At 28.0% G+C, this 23,860-nt stretch overlaps 1 protein-coding gene and 1 pseudogene across 1 annotated transcript in view; one reads left to right on the forward strand and one right to left on the reverse strand.

Annotated features, from left to right (window-relative positions):
- Nucleotides 1–23,860, forward strand: part of LOC113383282 (spectrin beta chain) — a gene marked incomplete at its 5' end in the record, with an annotated part of 59,930 nt that overhangs the window by 33,238 nt on the left and 2,832 nt on the right.
- On the reverse strand, nt 8,538–10,629 carry LOC113383538 (annotated as a pseudogene).

The following is a 23,860-nucleotide window of genomic DNA, read 5'->3' on the forward strand; positions in this document are numbered from 1 at the left end:
TTAATATAATTTTTATAATTATAATGAAAATTATAGAAGCCAAAGACAAGAAGGATATGATTATTACTGTATTTCATATATTCATAAGTTCACATTTAATTAATGTTGTATTACTACATTCTATTATTTGTTATTACAACTAAAATTTGTTTATTATAGGAGATTCTGAGAATCCAACGCAATGTGCCTACTCACATATCCTGCCTGCAATTACTACTCTGACTACTCTGACTTTTGATTTTTAATGTCGTTACTCTGGATCATCTTCTCAGTTCTGAATCCTGCTATAGTCCATCTCCAACAGAGGCTTTTGGAATACGTCTAACTGAACATCTCACAGTTTCACACAGACCTTATACACAAGTTTTTGTCAAATTATCTACCTTCATCTATTGATAAAGTCTATTTATAAGAATCTGTCGACAACTTGCAGAGGCAACTAAGGACAAATAAGAAAAATGAAAAATTTGATCATGAATATTATAATGATGTACAAAAAGGAATAGCCTTTATACTTTAAAGACCAGTTTTAGTTATATGTGTGTTTTACATTGTCTTTTATATCATTGAAGTATTTCTTGTAAATAAACTTTTGTAGATTTTTTATGAACTTTTTGAAACTGTTTAAAACAAATTTTTATACAACAGTAATTTTTATACAACTTATTATATTATAACGTACAAGTGTATTATTGAGATTTAAATCGAAATCTGATAGCAATTAATTTAATATACAATTAATATTGATAAGATTAAAAGAGCCATTATCCTCTGCCAAATTGTATGTACAATTGTTATTATAACTTTAATTGTTTATAACATCTAAACTTGGGAAATATGTGATCAAACAGAGTGCTTAATGCAAATTTAAGTTTCTAGTAATTCTAATTATACATTTTTATTTATGCTTGTTAGATTAAGTTACTGTTATTTTTTATTTGCACTTAACTTAAAGATCTAAATTTATTTTATATTAATTTGCTGTTGATTGAGAAATATCTTCATCAAAGCAAGAAAGACTGTATTCAAATTGCTAATAAATTTATAATGAATAATGTACATGATAGCAATAATATTAGCAATCTAGTCACAATCGTGTTAGTTAAATATATTGTGATGAAAATTCATTAATCAGATGTAAGATAAATAAGTCAACTTATATAATAGTTTTAAACTAGATTTTGTTAATTATTCTCATTAAATGCCACAAGTTGTTTAGACAAAGTATATCTTTGTAATATTTTGCAAATATATAAATAAAAGCATAATTAATTATATTTGATTCTTTTATTATAAAATTTATGTGCATTTTATTGAATTTTTCAGGTTGCTTTTGGCAAACAATAATTAATAGTCACAGATATTATTTTTATTAATTATAAACAATCACACATAACATAATACATTTTATTGATTAATCACACTATTTGTTTTGCGTATTCACTATTATTTTTATTATTCAAAAACTATTCACAAAAATTTTCCCTAACGTTTTTGCAGACGGCCCTGCGTATTACTAACGTTGTTTCATTTTCGGATTTGCGCCTGCTACCCTGGTAGTATGAATACCCATGGTAGTTCGAAAAATGTTCGGCAAAATTAATTTTTCATACAAAATCTCGTCATTCTGCCAGGGGAACAGTCACAATTCTGAATTTGACAGCTCGTTCATATCGCACAGGACCGCTTGCTGAAATGTTAGGGGTAATTATTTTGAATATTTATTTAAATTAAAAATGTCAATTTATTGTTTTGGGATATTTTAATAAGTTTTGGTGGTGGGAATGATATTTTAACATTAATAATATTGTATTAACATTTAAAATAATAGTAAATAGGCATCATATAAGAGACAATTACTATAAGAGACAATTTAGTTATTGGTGTGTATATGAGACAATATTTGACCTTCCGTCAATATTTTCTCAAAAATTCAATATTTACAATATCCTGTTGTTATCAGTTAGTCGCAGCGTATTTTTAAATGAAAATACATTTATTAGTATTATCTGAGCAAGTGAAATTATTATAATGATTTTTAAATTAATTTAGATATTTATTTAAAAAATGTAAAAGTTAAAATACGGTCCTGGTTTCTTGACAAATTTCGTCCTGCTTTTTGATTGGTTGGCCTCGCTTTCTTGCTACATACATAGATAAAAGAAGAGTATAGAGCATTCTGCGCGCCGGATACAATTTGACAGCTACAAAATTATTTATCGTGTGACCGTTGATGAGAATGCATCTCAATCAAGATTAAATTATTCAAGTTTTTGTTGTAGTTGTGGTTTTTAATTAATTCTAGTTTTGCATTACTCATGAATCCAGTTTATAAATTAAAAGCAGAATAATGGAGAAACATATTGAATACAGGAAAAAATATAACCAACTAAGGGGGGTTATAAAAGACAATTACATCGCCTTTATTGTAAATCTATAGATCCTTTTTTTTTGCGAAGTGACTATTTTATATTAATGAATAATTCTTTAGGAAAGTACCGCTCTAAAGGAGATTACATTGCAAAAATACAGCACAGTATTCTAATTTTTTATCTGAAGCAGAAATCTTTAATCAACATCAATCTCAATTTCAAAAAGATTCAAAGATAGAGCTGTCAAATTGAGAGATGATTTTATCCTGACAGTAAGTGAAATAAAGTATTTGAATATTATATATTTGAAAATACTGCAATTAATTTAAGTAGCTAAATCGAGATGAAACTAGTTGATCAATTCTGTAGGAAAAAATGTTCCATAAAACTTCCAGCTTATGTATTTGGCAGAGCACTATTTCTTTTAGAACTAGGCAATCTTATCATACATTTACTAGATATATCAAAATGTTAATTTTCTTATTTTATTTGATCTATATCACTTAGGAGTATCAGCATATAATGAAGCCTATATATAAGCCTGGCATACCGAATATACTAGTATACCCAGTAGGATTTGTTTCTGTTTCTTGGAGTGTATTTATGGTAGTTTTTGTGAATCTGATAAAAAAAGTACTTACTTATACTTGTAAAATTTTAATATACTATAGTAGGAAATAATATACTATGGTGGAAATTCATCTAAGTATGACAAAACATAGAAGTTCATTTCGTCAATGTTTTAGATACAATATATTTAAATGAATATTTCATATATCTTTCATGTTTAGGTAGCACTGTACTTCTGTCAGGAAGTTCTTAAAGCAGCTAATATAGGAGGTTTAGATTACCAACGGGCTAAGCTTGTTTGCTACTGGCTTGTTTGGATTATCGTATTCTACAATATTGAACTTAATATAAAGCATGATACGAGTTTGCCCAAATATCAAAAATAACAAATGGAGCAAATTTGAAATAAGTTTTAATAGATAAGTTTTCAATTCATTAATTAATAACTGGAATATTATATATAAACAAATTAACTTCAATAACTACCATTGTTATAATTATTTTTTCATAAAAGGAATATTTAAAAGCATGAATATCATGTATAACAATTGTTATACTTAAATATTTGACCCATGGTAGTATTTTGCACATTCTCCTGATACTAACAATTTGCTTATTATTACCACAAAATTTCTTCCACATTTATTTATGATTTAAATAATGTACATTTACTATATCAAATCACTTTATAAACTTATGAGATAAAGTCCATTTTGATTACACTTTTGTGGTTTACAACAATTTATTCAACAAAGTGAAAAAGTATGTTCACATATAGACTAAATTGGAGTAAATTTTTGAAAAACCTTAAAAGTATCACAAAACTTAGTGTTTGTAAATTATATTATTACAACTGTTAACTATGGAAATTGTAATGAATATAATGACAACAAATATGTTTTAATATGTTATGAACTTTGCCAATTAATAAATGCCAGTCAATCCTTTACAATAGCAGATGCAAATACTCTAATCATTACAATGAAAGTTAAATTTTAGATGATGATGTAAACAACAGGGAAAAAGTAGAATGGATACAATCTCAAGAAATATTTTTATCTTATACTGAATCATTTGATTAAAGTGATCTATTCGACCATGAAGGACATCTTGAATAAACATCATTCTCATTTTATAATGTGTTGAACATAAAGCAGTTAAATTAAGATGATCCTATTTTGGCAGTAAGTGATATAAAAATTTTTTAATATCAAAATGATGATTTAGTTTTGAAATATCTCAAATATCTTTCAATTATAGGAATCACATTAAACTTTTATCGGCGAGTTTTCAAAGATGCTGCTATTTCTGGATTAACAGGCTAATGATTCTAGCATTTGCTGATTATCAAATCCTACACTTAATACATCTTATGCTTAATAAGTATAATGAGCTCGCAAAATGTCAGAATTACAATTGCAAATTGAAGTAAGTTTAACTTTTCTAATCTTTTAAATCATTTTTAATAACTGTAATATATATATATATATATATATATATATATATAAACAATTTCTCTTTAGTAAAACCACCTATAGAAAGATATGTATGCTCATAATTATTTCTACACAAAAAAATGGCATGAATATTATGTATAACAGATGAATTGTTAGGTCATCTTGTAACTTATTAATTAATTATTCTTAGAGGTGAAATATCTTTATTTTAATATAATTACATATAAATGACTTTACTAAATCGAAAAGTGTTTTAATTGTAATTTTACTTAAATATTACTAGTTATGTTGATATAATATTCTATATAAACTTTATATGGAATCAAATCAAATTTGTAACGCTATTTTATATAAATTACTTGACTTAATAAGTTTTAAATACATTTTAACCAACAGCTTAATTGTTGAATGCTGCCTAAAAATATATTTTATACTTATTTTGATAAATATACTTCCGGTGTGCAATAGACAATCCTGTGTATGTTCTGAGTTCAGTACCTTACAGTGAACCACCTGCAACATAGACTTTAGGAATGGGTCTTTTACAGTTTCACATAGACCCTATGCACACTTTGATTGTTTACACAAACACCTATTGATGAAATTGATTTGAAACAATCGGTCGACATCTGGACATGAATATTATAATGATGTAACAAGTTGTCTTTGTACCTTTGAGAAGAAGTTGTAGTCATATATGATGCTCTTTAATGTCTTCTCATCAAATAAAGTTAAATATTTCTTGTAAATAATTTTTGTAATTTTTTTTTACAAACTGTTTGGAACTGTTTACAACAGGCTTTTTATACAACTTATGGTATTCAATATATTACAAGAGTATTATTTAGATTTAAAAGGTTAATAATAATAAGAGAGTCATTATGTGCTGGCAATCCAAATTGTACTTACAATTTTAATAGTAACTCAATTATTTCTAAAACTTAGAATGTGTGTGTGTTTAACAAGTTTGATTTTTGAAGTAGTTTAAAAAAATGTGCCTGTATAATATTAGTTATAAACATTTATATATTTCTGTTTATAGACTGATCTTACTTACGGTTATTAGTTTTTATTTAGTACATAACTTACATTTTCATCGAAGCTATGAAAAATGTGTTCAAATTGCTATTTTCCAAGTTAAGAACGAAATAAAGTTTATAACAATTTATTTATTAGTCGCATAAGAAGTTGATAATAGTAATAATAATTTCAAATTTGGCGCCTGACTTATCTGCTGAAGTTGCAGCGACACAGTTTTACCATTAGCAGTGAAGTTTGCACACTTGCAACAGTCGCAGTCGCAGCATGTCCTGCGTCAGAATGTCATTTCAAACAATTTCATTTCGTTTATGTCGTCAAACAGAGAACCAATAAACCAATGAATAAATGAACATTTATGTAGAAAAACAAACTGTTGGTCGTTTTAGTGTTTATTGTTAAGTAGGACTTTTAAAGAACCGCCAAAGACTTTATGTGTCATGTGCTTTGTGGTTTTGATTTAATAATGACAGTTCAATGTTTACAATGTTTACAACATAGTGTTGAAGAAATCTTAGAAATATATCTATTAATGCCAATTAAAATTAAATTGTGTAGTAAACTTTTGAGCAAAACTAGATGCACTTTTTACAACTTATTACATATTATAAATATTGGACAATAATGCAAAATTCTGAATCGGATCGCAAAGTATCAGCAGATGAATTGTAAGTACGATACATATGATTATTTATCTAAATATTATGATTTATAGATTCAATAAATTTGAGTGACACCACAAATCAATGATTCGCTTTCTGTCCTTGGTTTATTAATCCCATTATCATTTTATTACCAACACTTTTTTATTTAGAAACTGCTGCTTCCATGTATTCAGATCCTGTGCTTTGGCTTTCAGTTCCCTATATTTTTTCTTTTCAATGATTAGGATATGTTAATATATGTGAATTTTTTAATTTAAAACTGAAACTAATCACATACCCACTATTTATTCTTTTAGCAAACTTATATTCTCATTTTGAACAAACATTTTTTAAAATGTGTTTTATACAATTTAAATACACTTCAATAAGAATATACATGAAGAAGATATTGAAAAACATTTTAAAAACACGATAGCATAACATTTTGATGAGAGATGAGAGCGAGTTAGAGAATTTCCATCAAAAATATTAAAAAGATTTTTTACAACAACAACAAATAACTTTATAGTTAGTTCAATGCAACATTTTTGCAATCAGGAACTTCTTAACTAATTTTAAGGAGCTTGTGTCTAGATGATTATTGGCGGTAGATGTCCAAATATATGTTTTTAATTCTGAAACAAAAATTGTTGATATAAATGTATTATATGAGAACAGAAATTTATTACAATCAAATTAACCTTCATCAATCCATAAAAGTTGTTTGTGAATTTGTTTCCCAAGAATGATGCTTGAATAAAACACTCATTTTCATATTCATTAATAATTTATCCATATGATGCTCTTAAATGCTTCACAAAGTTCTCTCAAATTCCAAATGTTCTTGCTTATGGTCCTCAATGTTTTAATTTTCAATTTTGAATTAAGATATGCCAGAATTCTGCATTAAGAACATTTTAGATTTGAACAGTATCCTGTAAAAAAAAGTTTAAAAGCTCGACCAAATAAACAAAAAACAAAATTGAATAATGTCAATATAAAAACTTGACGCAAATTCAGTTTTTAAATTCCCAGTATTTGTTTCAAATTTCGCATACCATAATCTCTGATACCAGGTACCTCTGTCTGACTGGGATATGAAAATAATATATAAATAAATAAATAAAGAGCAAAAAAAAAACATGAATGAATACTCATTTCTTGCATTTTATAATTAACTTAAAGTAAACCAATAATACCATATTACCTGTTTATCCTTTCTTCATTAACAACTGGACTTGAAAAATAATGCAATATTTGAATAAGTAATCTTTTTCTTTATAAAGCTAGACTAGGTCTTTTGTCTAGGTATGCAACACTCATTATTAACTAAAACTTCCGTTTATCTCTTACCTCTATGGAATCCGCCGTTAGGCACTATTTCATGGGGGGAGGCTCTAGAGTTATATGATTATACTTTTAACCTAGTTTGAGCCATTTGCTCTTCTTTCTTAAGAATGCAAGTCTTGAAAAAGTAATGTATATTGTGAAAAAATTAGGTAATTATTACTGTGAGACAATTAGTTAATTATCTAGTGGGGTGTATGGCATCGTGCCTTAAGGCAAATTGCTGGAACTTCCCGTGCCGTAACGAAATGTTTGAGGAATACTGAATGTTTTCAAATAGATTATTATTATTATTGTAACATTGTCTAATATTAATAAGAATTATATAAACTGAATTGCAAAGTTGAAATTATTTGTTTGAAGTATATTAGAACTATATTCAGAATTAAAAATAAAATCTGAATTATTTTCGATATACAAAAAAACTAAACAAAAAAAAAATGGTACAATTTTTTTTCCAAAATCAATTATTTTGTTAAACAAGTTGAAAGTTCTTTGAATCATTTAAATTGGACGCTTACTTCTCTCAATTGAATGTTTTTTAGATCATTCAAATCGGATGCTCCGTTCACTCAAAAAGTCGATTTCTATTTTCTGCACTCTTTGCACCGTATCTCCGAAACGGCTTGACCAGCCTTTGCCAAAAACTAATTAGCTCTTTTTCCTATTAATAGGAATCGAATGTTTTTTGAACCATTCAAATCGGTTGATCCGTGCGCCCGAAAACGTGACTGGAAATTTGTATCCGTACATACATACACACACACACATCCATTTTTTCTGAGGTATGCCAAAATGTTCAGAAACCTTCAAAACGCCGAGAAATGTAAAAATTTTCAATTTCGATTTTCGGCCCATTACAATAACTTACCCCTTTAGAATTCTATGATTCGCATTCGCTCTTCTTTTTTCCTAAAAACGCAAGTCTTCAAAAACAAGATGTATTTTAATTTTAAACATTATTGTAATATCGAATAAATCAATTATTAAGGCAGTCATCTAACTAAAGCTACAATTCACTCGATCTAGAAAGATGTAAATAATAGATTGACACATGTTGATTGTGTATATTTCACTGAGAACAAAATTTACAATTAATAGGATTTTTTTCATTGCCTCTGTCCGTTCACTCCTAATTTATTTACCATCCTTCTAAACGGCCTTTGGTGCAGAAAGCATATAATGATCACTGTCATGTTGTCACTGCCTCTCGCTCCTTGTCTTCCATCGACAGCCAAGCAATGAGATAGCATGTCCTCACAAATACTTGCAACACTCAATCCAGCAGCCAACCTATCCCTTACAAAATCCAAGGCTTCTTGGTTTCCCATGACATCCCAGATGCCATCGCAAGCTACGATCACAAACTCCCAATCAATACTCAGTGGGCGAATTTCCACGTCCGGAAAAGCAGTGACCATTTGCTCCGTGCTGGTTTTTGTAATGTTGTTTTTGAAAACAAAATCGCCAAAAGCTCTCGATAGCGCCAATACACCGTTGACTCGATTAAATTCGACCCAACCACCGGCTTTGACAATTCTATGAAACTCGACCTCATTGTTTGGTTTGTGGTCCCAGGACAAGAGTTCCAATTGGCCTCCAACGCAGGCAATTGCTCGTGAATCTCCAATATTAGCGCAATACAACGTCTGGTCCCGTATCAGAATAGTAATTGCTGTACTACCAGAAGCTTCCTCTTTGGTCTCAGGATCTTCTGCTATCGCCTCATCCATGTCCAAAAATCCTATCTTCATAGCTTTGGCTATATTTCTTTGGCTGTATTCTTGCGTTCGTACGATGTGATGGTAAAGATGTTTGGCGGCATATTGGGCAACTTTAGCGCCCCCGTGACCATCGAAGACCCCGAAGAATGCGGCTTCGGGATCGTTGGGTAAAGATAATATGTGGACGTGGGCATCCTCCATGGTCTGGCGCCATCCTTGCATGCAACTAGAGGCTACGTTGTATAAGTGATTTTGGCAGGCTGATGTTATTTCGTGGTCACGGGCTCGGATAGTATTTGGCCCGTTGCGAAACCTAAAATGAGAAGAAATCATCAGTGACAACTTAACCTGCGTTGAAGTAAGGACAACAAATGATTTAAAATCAATACTTTTGATCAGGTTGTACAAGCCATGGATGAAGTGAATCAGTCTACACATTTCTATTTTAACAATAAGTAATATTTTAGGGATTTTCACACTAATGACAGTTATTTTGTAACTAGTTCTATAAAGATTACATATATCTGAACTAGCTACAAAATAACTGTCATTAGTAATTCGTAGTGTTCCACTTTTTTTTGTTTTTATTTTATTTTTAATCTAATTATAAGTTCTATAAATCTAAAAATAAATTACGATTCAATTACTGGATTATTGATTAGTAAATAAAAAGTAACTAGTGGTATATGGCATCGTGCCATATTGCTGGAAGTTCCCGTACCGAAACGAAATGTTCGAGGAATATTAAATGTTTTCAAATAGATTATTATAAATACTGTAACATTGTCTAATATTTACAAAAATTATATAAACCGAATGGCAAAGTTAAAATTATTTGTTTAAAGTACATTAGAACTTTAGTAAATTTGAAACATTTTTTTTCCAAATGCAATTATTTTTAAGCAGAAAGTTCTATTAATAATTCAAATCGGACGCTTAGTTCTCTCAAAAACTGCCATTTTTTGCACATTTAGCTCTGTAACTTCGAAATGGCTAAACCTGCCTTTGCCAAAAACTAATCACCTCTTCTCCCAATCATTACAAATTGAATGCTTTTTAGATTATTCAAATCGGATGCTCCGTTTTCTTAAAAACTTTATTTTCTTTTTTCTGCATTCTTTGCTCTTTATCTCCGTAACGGCTGGTCATACCTTTGCTAAAAACTAATCATCACATCTCCCTATCAATAGGAATCGAATGTTTTTTTAACCATTCAAATCGGTTGATCCGTGCGCCCGAAAACGTGGACACACACACATCCCTTTTTTCTGAGGTATGCCAAAATGTTTAGAAACCTTTAAAACGTAGAGAAATGCAAAAAATTTCATTTTCGGCCTATTTATAACTACCCTACAGGAAGTTAATAAATAATAGAAACTCGTTGTAAGTGGCATGTATCCAGATTGTTTCTATCAGAATTTTTATATATAAGATTAAAAAGTATTCTGCTATTACTCTAACCTGTAGGCAGCCACATAGCACAAAGAGCGTGAAGATTTACTGAATTAATTTTGAAAATTGGAATTTAACTGTAATTTAGAATAATTTCATCAAAAGAATTTAGTTTTTTAAAATAAAACGTAAACGATTTTGGATTAAAATTTTTGACATATGTCATTATATTTATTTTAGGTGAATAATTTTTCTTTAAAGGATATAAATGGTAGTTGATGCTTTTTTACGTTATGCTAGATTCACAAGATTTTTCAAAAAAATATATGATCTGCCTGCGTCATCTTTTATTGTCAAACGATTTTTTTTGCTAAAAATCTCGGAATTTTAGAAATTCCGGAAAGAAAATCATGTTAATTATTATTATAACCACAAAGTACCAGGCTCAAATCATTACAATTCTCAATTGATATCTTTCGAACGGATCAAATCATTACAATTCTCAATTGATATCTTTCGAACGGATTTTAAATTTTCAAAATCAGTTCAGGATTTTTTGCGAAAACGTTGATGCAAATTTTTGCACTTCTCTTCTAATTATAAAAAACAACACAAATTTCTATCGAATTTTATTGAATGGATTCAAATTTTCAAAATAGGTGCCGCCATTTTTGAAAAAACATCGACGAAAAAGTCACACATAGTTTTTTCCAATTTTGGTTTCAACTTGAACATTGTGAAAACATAAAGTTACCAAATAAGCTTTTTTTGCGAAAACAAATTTCTCCTTCAGAAATATAGTGGAAAATACTGCTATTTTGATTATTTATCACAAAATTGTTTAAAATAAATTAGTAAATAAATTAAGTAAATTTGTACCCCATGACATTTGAAAGGTTGAAAACATGTGCAAAGCGCGCATGTTATTGTCGAAATGTTTTTCTTTAAATGAAATTTAAGTTATAATGTTTTTTTTTAAGAAATTTTAAAATAATAATAAACATTAAAGTAGAAATTTAAACCTGGTCTATGCTACGAAACAAGTAAGATTTACATATAATATTTTTTTGACTAACCTTTGGCGAATATATGTATGTTTATCCATAATACTTTCTTGAGCATTTCTCAGTTACATTTTTGACGATTTTTTTTTGTCTAGATCATTTTTTGTAAATAAAATTACATGAAGATATTTTGAAATTTTAGTTTCTGATGATTTTGTTAAAATATTGGATGCAAATGACATTTTAATGACATTTGAGAGAACAATTATTTTGTTAAAATAATTAATAGTAGATTGGAAAAGGTTATGGAAAAGGCCTAGGCAATATTAGAATATAATATTTTCAAATGGGAAAGAGGATATATACTTATATTATATTTATGTAATATCAGTTTATCAATTATCAATTTAATAATTTTTTAAAAAATAGAAAACCATTTCTAAATTTGCTTCACAACATTTATTCTGGTTTCATACCATTCACTGGTTGTGATTGGAAAGGTTGGAAATGACTGGATTATCGTGTTATTTTTAGGTTTTTATTTTTTTACTCGAAACTTTTCAATAATAAAATTAACAAGTATTTTACTATTTTATAATCTTGATTAAATACGCCAACTTTTAATGAAATTTGACAACACACTTTAGTCCATTTTTTTTTAAAAAAAGGGGCTTAGGGTCGAACGATTTTAAAAAAAATAGATTGATAGTTTAACATAAAGTCCTAATTCTTGAAAACTTGGGTCAAATGTGTTATTATTTATAACTGTGGTCCTACAAATGTTATTCACAGTTATGGTTCTAAAGTTTAAATAAACAAAATTAATAAAATTTAACCACAATAACAAAAAAATGGTCATAATTTTACCAAAGCTTTAGTTGAACTTAAAAGCTCATAATTTCCAAACAACCTGAGAATTTTTTTAACTTTCCGTAGGGTAAGTTATAGTAATCGCAAAAAAATCAAAAATGATAAATTTATATATATTTTTACGTTTCAAAGGTTTCTGAATATTTTGGCATACCTTAGAAAAAATGGATGTATGTGTGTGTTTGTGTGTGTGCGCGTGCATGTGTGTGTGTGTGCGGATACAAATTTTTGTCAACGATTTTGGGAACACGGTTCAACCGATTTTAATTATTCAAAAAACATTCGATTTCTATTAATAAGGACACGTGCTGATTAGTTTTTGGCACAGGCAGGTTTAGCCGTTTCGAAGATACGGGGCAAATTGTGCCAAAAACGGTGACTCAGTTTTTAAGAGAACGGAGCGTCCGATTTTAGAAATTCAAAAAACATTTTACTTGTATTGACAAAATGAAGAACTGATCGAATTTTTGGGAAGGCAGGTCTAGCGGTTATGGACTCTCATTGAAAATAAGTTAAAAAAATGCCATTTGGCGGTCAAAAATGTTTATTGGACATATGTTACATCAAATTATCAGATATTTTATAAAGATTTTAATAATGTGTACACATTCTGTGTAAATTTGGTTTCCGAACCAAGAATTTTGATTACAGTACGGAAAGTTCCAGCAATTTGCGTAAAGGCACGATGTCATGCATCCTACTAGTTTTCTAATTTGTTTCAGTACAGTTAGGGTCAATACTATCACCCTGTTTCGGCTTGACGTTAAGTTCTGGGACACCCTGTATAAAATTATTTTTATGTTAAAAAGACAATTTCCGTTATCATTTTACTGTATTTGTTTGATTTACGTAACATGAGGGTATAATTAGATTTAGTTCAAAAATGAGATTGCCCCTATGCGATTTTATGTGATAATGTGTACTGATTGTGATGCATGCATATTGTTCCATTGTGAAAGCATATGAGACACAAAACACATGTGACGTGATCATAGATAAAATATCATCAAATAAAGTAAATATACAGCGATTGTTAACATCAATGCACCGATAATAAAATATATTGTCTGATTATTCTTTTCTGATTTTGTTATTTTTTGGTGATGTACCATGGTGGCAGCAAAGCCAATGTAGAAAAAGTACAAAATGAATCTAGCTATGTGGTAATGAAGATTATTGTTCTGAATGGATTAGAGTGCATCTCAGTGGCGGATCCAGGGGGTAGGTCACGGTGGTCATGACTCCCCCCCCTTGAGTTTGTCTTAAGACATAGATAAAACACTAATTCAGCAATAAAATTACTTCATAATGATTTTATTTATTGTATTTTTCTAATCGTATTACGAATATATTTTCTATACATAATTTAATAATGTAACCCCCCCCCCCTCCCCCCGGCGCCAAAGCTGGATCCGCCACTGGTGCATCTTTGTGATATATTTTATGATATTCTAATATCTGACAAAATTTTTAAATATTTTTATTGTTATTTTTAAACAGAAATTATATAACTATTGTAGTGATATTAGAAGACAAACCCATGGTTGACCTATCTTTTGATATATTTTATTTATTACAAATTATCTAATACTGGTATCTTATTTGTCACATGATGCAGCAATTTCGGCGAAGGACAATTTTCACTTGGAGACATGTTTAGATCTATATTGCAAGTGAAAACTGTTATCAATACTACTTGATATCAGTTTGGGCATTAATTTACCAAAATGATTGAAGCATTTTTTTAATTACACTTTTTATATCGATTCAAAGTGTTCAAAATGTTCAAAAATGATTCAAACAAAAAAAAAATGATTTAAACAAAAGTTCAAAAGGCTTTAGACTCATAGTTTAACAAATATTAGCCTTAATAACGCCAAACAGTGTGTGAAAAGAATTTGTGATATAGATATTTATGTTTATTAATTTATTGCTGGTTTTTCATATCATAGCACTCAAAAAAAATTTGAAATTTTTGATAGTTTTGATACTACTGGGCATGCTTTCTCAGAAAACTAATCATGCTCTTTGAATCCTTTCTTTCCAAAACTGTTTTTTTTGCTCCGTATCTCTCAAACGGCTGGACCTGCCGCCTCCCCTTCAATGCGAATCGAATGTATTTGGAATTGTTCTGATCGGATGCTTCGTTTGCTTAAAAACGGCTATTTTTGCACGTTTTGCTTCGTATCTCCGAAACGGCTGGACCTGCTTGTGCAAAAACTAATCAACCTCTAAAACGTAAAGACATGCAAACAATTTCATTTTCGATTTTTAGACGATTACTATAACTTAACCTACGGGAAGTTAAAAAACTATTGACAATATTTCTTGGACAAAAGGAATATATGGATCATTTATAGCTTTGCACAATGACTTGAATTATTTTAATAAATAATACTATTATATATAATAATACTATTTATTTATTCATACAAAATTAATTACAGATATTTAGTTTTATTGTGCTAAAATATGTTAGCCAATATATGTTATACTAATAATATGTTAATCAATGTAATTTGTGTGGTACATATCGAAATTCATTCATTTATTGTCATATCATAGGCTCAATTAATGCAATAAATAAATAATTAATCCTGATCAATAATCAATAAACAAGTTAAAAGAAAAACAAGAACAAAATTATTTATCTTCTATCTTCATTCTAATTACCATTTTTTTCCAGCAATGTCTCTTCCACTTAAGAACACCATCTTGCCGTTCAATTAATGCATTTGATAAATAATTAATTCTGGCATCAATAAAAATATAAACTAGTGAGGTGCATGGCGTCGTGCCTTAAGGCAAATTGCGAGAACTTTGCAAAAAAAAATACACAGAATGTGTAGACATTATTAAAATCTCTATAAAAAAACTAATAATTTGATGTACATTTGTCCAATAAACATTTTTAACCACTAAATGACATTTTTTAAACTTATTTTTATTGAGTGTCCATAACCGCTGGACCTGCTTTTTTAAAAATTTAATCAATTGTTCATCTTGTAAATGCAAGTAGAATGTTTTTTGAATTATTAAAATCGGACGCTCCGTTCACTTAAAAACTGAGTTACCGTTTTGGTACTTTTTGCCCCGTAGTTTCTGCTATACCTGACTTCGACAAAAACTAATCAGCATGTCTCCTTATCAATACGAATCGAATGTTTTTTGAATTATTTAAATCGGTTGATCCATGTTCCCACACACACACACATACACAAACACATACATCCATTTTTTTTAAGGTATGCCAAAATGGTCAGAAACCTCTGAAATGTAAAGATGTATAAAAATATTAATTCTCGATTTTTTGCGATTACTATAACTTACTCTAAGGGAAGTTAAAAACAAAAATAAAAATATTTATCTACTATCTTCATTCTAATCATCATTTTCTTTTTTGCCAGCAATGTCTCTTCCACTTAAGAACAACATCTTGCAGTTCATTAATGCATTTTACAAAAAATTAATACTCATCATAAATAGTCATCAATAAAAAATATGAAAAACAAAAATAAAAATATTTATCTACTATCTTCATTCTAATCATCATTTTCTTTTTTCCAGCAATGTCTCTTCCACTTAAGAACACCATCTCGCCGTTCCCCCCGTTCGCATGAGCCATTCTCTCTACCACGCAGCGAGCAGTCGTTTTTGTCGGTACGATCCACGACAAGTCATTGTTGAAAACATGGCCGCCCGAGTAGGACGCTGTGTGCTATTTCTATTAATTTTTAATATAATCGTACAAGTGGCAATTAGTGAAACTTATAAAACATTACACGGATATTCTAGTGATTTTAGTGATAGTGGATATGGACATAATTTAAGGAAAAGAAGTGTATTTGCCGAAGACCGAAATGCGGCATTCGCGGAAGAAACGTCAGATGTTGTTTTCGAGCGGCAGAAAAGGGATTTGATTTTGAATAAAATTAATATAACGACCAAAGTAAGTGATTTTTAACACTTTTATATAATCATAAGTTTTCATTCATTCATTCGTATTGATTGTAATTAAAATTATCAGACGTAGTTTTGTTTGTTTGATACGCGCCGCTGTCAAAACATTTCTAAAAATATTTCAGGTTAGAACAACGTACTGTTTATTTGATACGTAATTTTTCCGAAAAGATGATGTCAACATGATAAATTCTTTGTAAATATATAAACGAGCCAAATTTGTTAGGAATTATTTTTTAATATATTCCTCATTTGTTTTTAGGTTATATTTATAATTATTGACGACCGATTTGATCCTAAACTAATCTGCAAGAATACTAAAACATGTACGCCAGTGGTTCCGAATTGTAACATCGCATTTAATGTTTTGTAAAAACATTGGGTAGTAATGTTCCCAAACTTCCCAAAGGAGAAGTTTGTTTTTGCGACAAAATCCGATTTACTAATTTTGGTTTCTCGTCGTTGCAAGTCATTCTGAATCGTTAGAGATCAAATTCGCTTGTGTTGTGTGTATGTGAGCTGGTTTTTTAACGAAGTCGAGCTTTTCTGACAACGGCTGAACTAATTTCAAAAATTTGAGAGCCATTCCATGTAACTTAATAGCGTTTATTAGATTTGTGTGATGATCGGCCGAGCCGTTTCTTACCAATTATCGTACATTATATTTCTAATTTGTTTTTAGGTTATATTCATTTTTTGCCTATCATTTATCACCACCGATTTTCTCCTAAACTAATCAAAAAGAATTCTGAAATATCAGTGGTTCTAACTTGGAAAACTGTATTTAAAATTTGGTCAAATATTGGCTAGTAATGTAATATTTTACTTCCCAAAGGAAAAGTTTGCTTTTACGAAAAAATCCGATTTGCCAATGTTGTTTTCGCGACGTTTGAAGCCATTCTGAATCGAATGAGATCAAATTTGGATAATGTTTGTGTGTGAGCCGATTTTTCACATTTCGCCGACGTTTTCTCAAAAACGGCTGAACAGATTTTTACAAAAATTTCAAAAAGCTATTCTATTGTGATATGTGTATAAGGACTAGAATTTATCAGTTTTGTACGATGATCGACCCAGCCGTTTCTTAGGAATTATCCTACATTATATTCCTCATTTGTTTTTAGGTTATATTCATTTTTTGCCTATCACGACCGATTTTCTCCTAAACTAATCAAAAAGACTTCTGAATCATATACGCCAGTGGTTCTAACTTGGAAAATCTTATTTTAAAATTTTGTCAAAATATTTAGTTGTTATTTCATATTTATCTTCTCGAAGGAGAAGTTTTTGCGAAAAAATCTGATTTGCTAATTTTACGTTTTCTTGACGTTCCAAGTCATTCTGACAAAATTTGAGACCAAATTTGCCAAAACGTGTGTGAGTCGATTTTTGAATCTTTCTCAAAAAATTTAAAATCTCTTCTATGTAACTGGATAAGGACTAGCATTTATCAGATTTGTACGATGATCGGCCCAGCCGTTTCTTAGCAATTATCCTACATTATATTCTTAATTTGTTTCTAGGTTATATTTATTTTTTGCCTATCACGACCGATTTTCTCCTAAACTAATAATAAAGAATTCTAAATCATATACGTCAGTGGTTCTAACTTGGAAAATCGTATTTAAAATTTTGTCAAAATGTTTAGTAGTTATTTCATACTTAAATTCCCGAAGGGGAAGTTTTTGTGAAATAATTCGATTTACTGATTGTGTTTTCTCGATGTTCCAAGTAATTCTGACAAAATTTGAGACTAAATTTGCCAAAACGTGTGTGAGTCGATTTTTGACCTTTCGTAGACTTTTGCTCAAAAACTTCTGGATAAATTTGAAAAATTTAAGAGCCAATCAATGCACGACGATCGGCCCAGCCCTTTCTTTGTAATCAGCAGAAAAGTGTAATAATTTACATCCACGTTTTAACACACATTTTTGAATTGATTTCAAAATTTTAAAAACTGTTCGAATGATATTGTTTGGGAATCGTGTTCATTAGTTTTTGGTAAAGATCAGCCGAGTCGTTTCTTCGTAATTGTTGAAAAAAATTATTTACAATTTTTGATGATTTTCATGAAACTTTATATAATGATAATTTTGTAGCCTGAAACTATATACTAAAATATTATAGGTTTTCTATTAGCGATTGATTAATTGTATTTTTTCCATTAAAGCAGTGGGCCAAATCATTTTTGTGGAATTTAAATTTTGATATATATATATATATATATATATAAATCTACGATATCAAAGATCAATAAATTTGAAGTAAATTAAGATATATACAACTTAAAACTGGACGATAAAGCAAACTGTAGTTTCATGATAGTATTTTTTTATATTACATGTCAAAAATGACGGACCTGCACAGTTCTGTTAATTGCAAAACAGTAGCTATGGCCATATTTTGCATGACGGTCTACTTGTACATGTACAATCAAAACTAAAAAATATTTGAATTTCGTTTAAAATTCTATTGCAAAACGCCTGCAACTTCTTACTCATGTTACTATAAGCCCCTAACTCCCCTATATGATATATTTGCCACATATATTATTAATTTCCTGAAGGAACTTGTTTGTCCAAAAATCAGATTTGCTAATTTTATTGTATAAGTTTGATTTTAAAAGTTTAAGAACCATTTGATGAAACTTGATTTGAACTCGTACTGATCGGTACACCAGTTTTTTATAATGACCATATATAAGGGCATAATTATTTGACAACGTTTGTGCAAAAGACTCCAACTGATTTTATTTTATTTATTTTTTTCAATTATATTTATTTGATCATCTATCTTCATGAGATATAAAATTAATTGTACATGATATAGAGTAGAATAAAAACTAAGGACTGCATCTATTGATGTAGCTCTTCACAATGACGAGATCAAGATTGCTAAAAAGAGTAGAAAAAAGGAAAATAGAAGTTTGTACTGGATTTTAAAAATTGGAAAACATTTTGTAAGATATCTGTTGGAAATGGTACTGATTAGTTTTCGACAAAGATCGGCCTGGCCGTTTCTTCGTAATTTATTGGTAAAGCAAAATTTTGGAGAATTTTGGCGAAACTCTGTAAGATGATTCATCAGTTAACGGTCGTTCAGGTTTTTTACTTCTTAGAAAATTTCAATATAGTTTTTTTAAAAGTTAATTATTTTCGATATTTTTCTGTTCGCATATCTAATTTAATTTATAATTACAATTGCTTGAAAATTACTTCCACCTTATTACGCCAATAATTAGCATAGCGACAATGAACTACAAAATAATTACTTACCTTGGAAAAATATAAAGTTGTAAAAATGTGTACGTAAACGGTTTTGTAATGTGATGTGGATTCGATGGAAAAATATTTACCTTAGTAATAATTTAGAAAATTAATGGTGGTGTGAATCTTAATTAAACATTTCTGATTCGATAAATAATTCAATTTTAAAAGATTTATTCTACATAATGATTTACGAAACTTTCACTAAATATTTTTTATAATTTTACCAAAAATTGTAAAAGGTTTTTGATAGAAAAATAAATATTACGTGTATAATATATATACCTACTTTCTCGGTTGTTATTTAATATATTCTAATTTGTTAATTAATTATTTTGAATATTTTGGAAGCAGCTAGTAGTTAAGATTAATGGTTAGTAGTTAGTATTAATCAGTTTTTTTAAAATTTATTTAAATAATCCAAATAATACATGAAATAATTCCAAAGTCGATGAATGAAGCAATATATTTATAAAGCCTTATAATAGAGTAAGTAGAATTTACAAATGTATTTGTTAATTTACATATTGCTCCATGATTTTATTTGTTATTCAGGAATTTTTTATTTTTTTATATTAAATTCTATAGTATATTGAAGAACATTGAAAGTACTTGCTAATTAATAAAATTAAAATAAAAAAAATTCACTTTATGTAAACTTTAATATTTTTTAATAAACTTCCAATGTCTATTTAAAGAAATCATTTCCTTCAAGTGTAGGACTTCAAATATTTTCACTATCATTACAGTACAAATTAATAAATTATTTTGGTTACATAATTTGTCTGGCAACATATTTTGAATTATCAGTCAAATTATTTACAAAATAGTCTAATTAATAAAAACAATAGTTAAATTCAGTTGGAGATATAAATGGATCTCATGAGAAACTATGCAGTTGATTGAAACTTATGAATGACTAAGAATTTAAACAACAAATGATCATTGTAATAATTATTATTACATATTCGACGATTGAACATTGCATACTTTTATACAATTTCATTTTATCAAAAATATAATTCAATGCCTCATATTTCTTGTCTTTTCTAATATTAAATTTGAGAAACATTGAAACCATTCAATTTCTATATTTTATATTACATGTTATGCTTATGCATTTCAAAAATATTATTCATGGGTTCTTTATTGAATTTTTACTTTGCTTTTGTTATTGCTTTGTGAGTGTTAAATTATAAAAGATATTACTAACAAATAATTTTTTAATAATTTTTCTTAAATTGCTCAAAGATTGTTTTCACTTTTTTAATATTTCCTATATATTTTTCTTTGCAGTATTATGAAATTATAATGCAATTTTTCATATCTCACTTTTCTGATATGATTCGTTCCACGTATAAAGCTTGTAGATAAGTTTTATGTAAAATTTACAGAATTCTAAAAGTATCAGTTTATTTTGAAAGGTATTCACTTTCAACTTGTAAAGGAAACCTGCACCTGCAGTTTGCTTGCAAATCCCTTATGGAAGTTTAGGGCATTATAAAAATTTTAATACCTGTACAAAGATTAAGTACATAACTTGTTTGAAAGTTTCGACATCGGAAAGATCAGAAAAAATGTAATTTTCATTCACACGTTAATAACTGCTTTTCAGTACTATTTTCATTATAAATGTCTCGCAAAGTGCTGGTACTTCCCATAGCAAAAATTAAATTTTTTAAAAAGATCCAAAATTTTTTTTTACTTTGAAATTTTTTTTGAGAATTTTTTGATAAAATTTGACTTGTTTTATTATATTTTTTTAATTTTTATTTTGAAATATTTTGGATTTTTTTTATTAAAATATTGTTAGTATTGTACAAAATAAAACTTTGTGCTTTTTTTACAATAATGTTAGTTAAGTTAATTTATTTTTTTAAACGTATTATTTCCACCAATTGATGAATTGTTTAAGCAACAGCATAATTTCAGAGCTATTAAGAATTCAATAAACTCTTTGTTCTAGTTATTTTCAGCCGATGCAAAAATGAAAGTCATGCGAGTTTAGTTTATACTAGTGAATGTCATTCCGTGTTACATTCTGGCAGGGATGGGTAAAAGATATAAATGGAATAAAAGATACTTATTATGATTCTGAAAGGAGATCTATTAGTATAGGCTATTTTTTTGCTTGTCTGTTTTTGTCGTAAAGTGCATTAGGAGACATCCAAAAACTTGAATCAAAATTCGATCTATCAAAAATTTGATAGTTTGACTTCCAAACTTGAATCTAACAAAAATTTGATTGAGTTTTTATTAAAATAAAGTTTAAATACAGAAAGTACATAAGTTTATATTTTACTAATTTTTTACTAATTTTTTTTCACTATATTTGGCAAATTGGAGGAAATTTCAACCATCTTTTTTAAGACCCAATGTGTATTACTTGGAATAGATACGTTATTGGTAATATTACCACTACTTCTTATATATTGCTATCAATATTAATGTGAAAAATATGATTCTTAATTTGGATTCTATAAATTTGACTTGCACTTACGAATAATTTTGTAGAAAAATAATTCATAATCGCCAGACCATTACAATGATGTTTCAGCTGCATATTTATATTGAATTTTATTAATTTATAACATATCTACTATGATTCCAATTCAGACCAATATTAAATAAAATAATGATTTTTACATTGATATTTGTCCAAAATTTGAGTAAATGGAGTGAATTATTAAATAATTATATAAAATTTTCATTAAGTTTTTATTTAAAAAAATCACCTACATATTCACTTTCTTTGATTATCAATTGATGATTAATTTACTGGTCATTGTTTCCTTCTTGAACGTATACATTTAGTAATTTTTAGTATACATTTGGTAATATTGTCATTAAAAATTATTCTTATTAATGATGAATATAATGCATGAAGTTTTATATCGTGAAACATATAAATTTCTTTAAAGATGTATTCTTGAAGACAAATTATTTTTTTAAGATCTAGAAAATTTCAGTTAATTTCTTGTGAGAAATTTTAGAGAAATAGAACAACATCATTGTAAACAAAAATAGGAAAAAAAGTCAACAATTTAAATTATTAATACATATTAGGAGCTTTTTACCGACATAAGCAGAAAAGTTTGATAATAAATTTTCGCTAAATAATTAAAACATGTTCTAAAAAACATATAATTCTGTAACTAAATTAATATTTTTATTATTATTACTTTATGGTAATTTTATCAATGAAAATTGTAGAATTTTCAAGCAGATTGATAAGTGGACAAGTGGTATTCGTATGAATCACTATTTGCGTTAATTATTTATTTAGTCATATTTACATAGAATTATATATATATATATATATATATATATATATATATAAATATATACATATACATATTAATTGACGTAATTAAATTTAAAATGCACGGTAAATTTTCAATTTTTTTCAGTCCTTTTTCCTTTTATAATTTATTCATATCACTACTTTTAAGCTATCTTACACTTAAAGATTTTTCTTTCCTTCATATTAAAAGAGAAATTAGTTTTCATTGCATATATTTTATAATAAATCTCAAATCTCAAAAAGTTTCATAAGAATTATTGATAAAATTAGATTTCTTGAGGCTGAAAGCTAAAGTAAGGGTAGTTTTCTTAAATAAGATATAGTTATGTATCCACAAATATTACGATTTGATATATGAATTATCTATAAAAACTGGATATTTTAAATCGGTTTCAAAATTAAATATTAAATCAAGTTAATGGATATATTTTAATTCTGCATATGCATTAATTACTCGCAAATTAGTATAATATTTGTTCATATGATTCTTTTCAGTCTACAATTGGTAATCAATATAGAGTTGATACTTAAATTATTTGCAATATAAATACGTGCAATTCAAGATATTAATTATACACATTTGTTAATTATTGATGGGAATTTGCGCAATTCATTGTTTGCTGAGATATATTTGTTTATTTAATAAATTGTTGCTTTTATTTTCTAATAAATTCTAAGACTTTAGTCCTGATAAATGAACAATCATGAAAGCATGCGATTTTATTTTTTATTACTTTATTTTAAAAATAATAATTATAATAATATAGCATTAAAAAGCTTTTTTGAAATAAATCTGTATGTATACTTACTTGCACCACCCAAACGTGGTATTATTTTGGCAGTTGAAGTGATTTCACATAGCAGCATGGAATAGAACATGATTTATAGAGTATTATTTAATGCCAAATATTA

The sequence above is a fragment of the Ctenocephalides felis genome, unplaced genomic scaffold (assembly GCF_003426905.1).
Source record: "Ctenocephalides felis isolate EL2017-DRISC unplaced genomic scaffold, ASM342690v1 CF-g0.4_SCAFFOLD_03570, whole genome shotgun sequence".
Taxonomy (NCBI): Eukaryota; Metazoa; Arthropoda; class Insecta; order Siphonaptera; family Pulicidae; genus Ctenocephalides; species Ctenocephalides felis.